Here is a 5,446-nt window from a genome sequence, read left to right as displayed (position 1 = left end):
GTGCACTAAGAGGAACAAAAGTGCAGATGACCACTACATAGCTTTCCACCCATAACACTAGACCAGAAAGGACGAAGTTAAGGGGAAAGTGAACCCACTGTGAATAACCATAAAACTTTAGAAACTCAGGGACACATGACAGGAAGCTGATACAACTTGCATCATCCTGTTAGGCCTTAATTACCCTATATCCTCCCCCATGGCCAAATATTCCTCCTCTTAAGATAAACACCCCCATCCCAGAACAGCATATAAACCCTTCTCCTAAAAATCCAGGGGCATTCCTCACTCATGAGGTTGCCCAGGCACCCTTCTGCATGTACTTTCACTTTACAATAAAGTCCTATTGTTTGAGTGTTCTATCTGTCTGTTCCGCTTCCTTTTGCTGAGCGGGTGCACACCACGTTGTGGACTTTGCTTAGTGCCATGAAGGGTTCTCCTTCACGGTTTGACCAAGAACCTGAAACTGCTGTGTGGTAACACAGGCACAAAACTCTTCCAGTAGGAAGCATTATTCATATTTAACCGGTAAATGGGCTCATGGAGGTTAGGAGGAAGTCACACAGCTAGCAAGTGGATGAGCCCCTGAGTTTTCTTTTTTTTTTTACTTTTAGACATGATTCATTCTACTGCTTCTCCCTGTTTTTATGAGCAACAGACTCAGAGGACTGTTGCTAGGATCAAATTAATAATGTAGAAGAAATTTGCTTGAAGGCTGAAGGATAGTGGTGATGAGCGTGGTTCTCCATCAGTATAATGAAATGTTGTGAAAATTAAATTGAATGAAATTCTAAGAACACTTTAGAAAGATAAAACACTATAATGTATTTTAATTCAATGTATGCTTACTTAAAGCAAATAAGAAGCAGAGAAGCACGTGCCTTGATATCCTTCTTCCTTCTCTCCTCCCTTTCCTCCTCTCTGCTCTTTCACTTCTCTCCTATCACATATTCCCATACACAAATTTCCTTAAATATCCCAGAAAATAAAAAGAGAAGGTTGTGTTCGTCCATTTCTGTTGCTTATAACAAAATAAATAGAACTGGAGTACTTCATAAGAAAACAAAATTTATTCCTTACAATTTCAGAGGCTAGGAAGTCCAAAGTCCAGGGAACACAGCTGGTGAGGTTTTCTCTCATGTTGGCTTTACACCAGTGCAGCATCTCACATGGCAAAGAGAAACAGCTCTAGGTGTGCTGTCCTTTTAAAGCCCTAAGAACCGTACCCCTGACCACCATTATTAATCCATTCACTACAACATCATCCTACAATCTAATCACCTGTTCAAGACCCTACCTTTCAATTACCATAATAGGATTTCCCACTCTCAGCAGTTATAATGGGGATTAAATTTTGGGGGGACATTCAGCCCAAGGCAAAGGCGAAGAGAGTATTTAAAGTCTTCAAGGAGGAAGGAAACTGTTTCATAGCCTAAGACAGTGTACTCGGAATTCTTTCAGAATTACAATAATATCATTGTTTTTTGATTTATAAGATTCTTAAGTGCAAAAGTAGTATCTTAAGGTTGTTCATATTCCCAGCAAGTAACACAGTAAAGAAAACATAACAAATGTTGACTGTTGGTAGTGAACACATGCATCCGCATGAACACAAGATGATTAATTGACAGTACCTTTCTTTGCTACAAGAATTTTGTTGCACTCCTCTCATGATAACTGAGATAATTATGGTGAGTTTCAAAAGCAAATTAGAAGTTCCAAATTCCAAAAGGGGAAACCAGAAAAATTGAAAATTCTAATTAAGAGGCAAGGTAAGTAGGGAAAAAAACAGAAAATTATGGTGTCAACCAACAAAGGAAAGGAAAAAAATCTATTTCAGGAAGAGAATAGATAGTGTCAAATTCTACAATGGGGTCAAATAAGGTATGTAAGGAAAAGTGTCCAATGGATTAAGCAACAAGACGGACATTGGTAAACTTACCAAAACTAGTAAAATGATTGAGTCTTTTAATACAGCTACAGTTTAGTTTAACAAAATACCATCTAAAATGTCTAAATTATTTTATGCCTAATTTACATGGAAAACCAAATGACCATGATGAATGCATTCATCCATTCAACAGTATAAACTGAAAAATCTCTAGCACTGTGTTGGACACTGAGAAAAAGAGTAGATAAATATCATTGATTTTTCAGGCCACCATTCATCTACTTTATCATTCTTTTCAAATTTTGGTTTGCATCAAAATCACCTTCAGGAGCTTATGGAAAACACATCTGGGAAACACATATTCCCTGGCCTGTAGTTCAAAAGTGAGTGAATTTGAATTATCCACTATAGAACCAAGGTATCTATATTTTATATACTGCAAAGATAGTTCTAATACACTACAGTGTTTTATACTACTAATACATCATCCTTCTCATACTCAAAATGTAAAAATACATCTGTGGTTTTCATTTTTATTTCACCAAAATGAAGAACTAATATAATGTAAATATTATAAGGCTCAATCTCTGCAGTGGATTTGAGGGGTACATTTTCATGACTACCACAAGTCTATCCATTGCATCACAGAGATCTACTTCTTCACAGAAGTTCAGGGATCAGCTTCTCCATAATCCCTATCTTCCTGAGGGGAAACTTAGAAGATGTAAAGGAATATAAGTGGCTATAGAAAGTTATTTTAATTTTATTCATGAGCTGTGGTGCTTCTAAAATTCTTCTATGTTACCCTGAGTTCTTAGTTATCTATCTTCCAGTTTTTTCTGAGAAATAGAAGTTAGTATCAAAAATGTTAAATACCTAAAAAAAAAAATAAAAGATGTGTGGCTATTTCTACTGAAACTACAAAACACTGCCGAAAATATTTTAAAGAAAACCTAAAAATTAGGGAGTATACCATGTTCATGGATCAGATGATTTCACATTTATAGATGTAATTTTCTTCAAATTGATGTATAAAACCTTAATAGATAATTTTACTTATCACCATTCTGATATTTTTTGTTATTAGAAGAAATTAATTATAATCATTTAGTCATTTTTATCTTCAGGTCATTTCTGCTTTACTCTAATGATGGCCTGATAGGACTACTGCAAGCCAAGTGCCAGAACTTGCATCTTCCATGAGGAAGGATGTTGTCAAAACCTCATGGAAAGATCTGTGCAAGGTACTTTGAACTATTAATACTTCAAAATACAGAGTCCTGTATTCAGACTTACAAGTTGACACGACTTAGACTACTTTTAGACAATAACAGTTAAATGAGTCAGAGTCTCTGGAACTCTTTTCCAATCCAGAATCAGACTTCTGACCCCTGATCCAGTAAAACAAGAATTAGTTTTAAAGAAGTGAATAAATTGAAGAGGGAAACGTTTATTTTTATTTTACTGAATCTTAAATTTTCAATGGTTTAAAGAGAAGTTTTTATGGGTATAGCACACGATAGATGTAACCTCACAGCAGACATCCCTAGGATACCAATGGCAAGTCCACCAAGATGCATACGAAATTACAGATAAGTATCTCTTTCACTGTTTTGTTGTGCAGGGAAAAACATTTACCAAGGAAATAGAAACTTCGCTGGTGAATTTCAGATGTCAACATCATCTTGTTCATCCTGAGAAGATCCTGCCTGACTGGATGCACTGGCTGATGCAGCAGCAAGCTGTGCTTGTTGGGCAGCTTGCTGCACTTGAAGCCACTCATGTTGGGCCAGTTCTGCTTGTTGCTGCCTAGCTTTTGCAAATAATTCCTGTTGTTGTCTCAATAACTCTTCTTCAGGAACGCCAAGGTCTTCCCAACGAAAACGGGACTTTCTTCTTTTTAATGCTGCTGCCTTGCATTCTTGTAAGACTTCTTTTACTTCACTGATGTAAGAACCAAAGCCCAAACTTTCTAGTGCTCCTATGACATGCTCCGGTGAGATGTTCTTCTTTCCCTTTTTGTTGCAAACCTCATGGGCTTCTGATGATACAAGGTGTATGAATTCAGTGCAGCAGTTCACCACCAGCTCTCGGGCCTTGTTGGCCACCCGGACACTGGGGAGAGTTTCTTTGATCATCTTGTTGATAGCAGCTCTGGGGATAGTGAGATCATCGTCGTTGCCGGAGGTGAAAGCCATCTTAGCTTCGTGTCCCTCGCGCCTTGACTTTTAAAAACTCCCCAGCTCTGGTCCACTACTCCACAGAGATTTCTCGAAAGGCCGCCCTCAGAGAGTGATCCTGGAAGGCGCTCTGAGAAAAGGGAGCAGAAAATGAGGGGGGAAGGAGTGAGCTCGAGGCGGGGGCCACCCACGTGTGCGAGAGATTTAGGGCAGGTTTGGGAGGAAAGTCGGGGCTGAGGTTTTGGGGGATAGCACTGCCCAAGTCGGGGAGGCGGAAACCAGACGGTCTGGAAATTTGACCGGCTGGAGAATCACCTTCGTGTCTCCTCAGAGGGGCTGGTGCTGTCACCTACCTGGTCCCCAGCTGCGCTGGAGCAGAGGCAAGTTCCAGGGGCCCTGGCCTCGCCGCGGTACCCGGCGGACGCGCAGCGGCCTCGGCTCTGCAGAGCCCGCGCCCCCGCTGCCGCCGCCTCTTTCAGACCCCCGCGCCGCCATCGCACGTGTCGCCCGCGGCCGTTGCCTGTACCTCGAGGCGGGGGCCACCCACGTGTGCGAGAGATTTAGGGCAGGTTTGGGAGGAAAGTCGGGGCTGAGGTTTTGGGGGATAGCACTGCCCAAGTCGGGGAGGCGGAAACCAGACGGTCTGGAAATTTGACCGGCTGGAGAATCACCTTCGTGTCTCCTCAGAGGGGCTGGTGCTGTCACCTACCTGGTCCCCAGCTGCGCTGGAGCAGAGGCAAGTTCCAGGGGCCCTGGCCTCGCCGCGGTACCCGGCGGACGCGCAGCGGCCTCGGCTCTGCAGAGCCCGCGCCCCCGCTGCCGCCGCCTCTTTCAGACCCCCGCGCCGCCATCGCACGTGTCGCCCGCGGCCGTTGCATGTACCGTGGCGGCCGCCTGGGAACGAATGTGGACAGAGGCAGGCACAGTGCGAGCCGCAGTGGCGGCAACGGTGGCCTTCCAGAGCCCGGGGGGCAGGTGTGCCGGAGCAAGGGAACCTTAAATGTGATTGTTTGGAAAATTTTGGTACTGTTTTCAATGTTTTACTTTTATGAACATATAAGAAAAAAAAAAGTCTTTTTCTTTTTAAGGTATCTAACCATTAATTTAATAGATTTTTTTTAATTGAAATGAAACTCTTTTAAATGGACTGATTCTCACCGACCCCTAAGAATGCAGACACTTTTACGGAGTCTCCTTACCCGTCATGGAAATATCCATTATTTGCATACGTTCAATAAGAATAAGTTCTTTTCATCAGGAAATAATTAGACAAATCAGTTATACAAAGTCATATTTAGCATTATTCTATTTTAGTTACAAATAATAAACACATATTAAGGAAGAAGGATTGACTTTATACAAGGCTACTTCAAAA

General features: G+C 41.7%; 1 pseudogene; it reads right to left on the bottom strand.

Moving 5' to 3' along the window:
• Window positions 1-3,558: 3,558 nt before the first annotated feature.
• LOC103604302 lies at window positions 3,559-4,089 on the bottom strand (annotated as a pseudogene).
• Between the last annotated feature and the right edge of the window lie 1,357 nt (window positions 4,090-5,446).

The sequence above is a fragment of the Galeopterus variegatus genome, unplaced genomic scaffold, assembly GCF_000696425.1.
Source record: "Galeopterus variegatus unplaced genomic scaffold, G_variegatus-3.0.2 Scaffold132, whole genome shotgun sequence".
NCBI lineage: Eukaryota > Metazoa > Chordata > Mammalia > Dermoptera > Cynocephalidae > Galeopterus > Galeopterus variegatus.
This window is presented reverse-complemented; position numbering and strand designations above follow the sequence as displayed.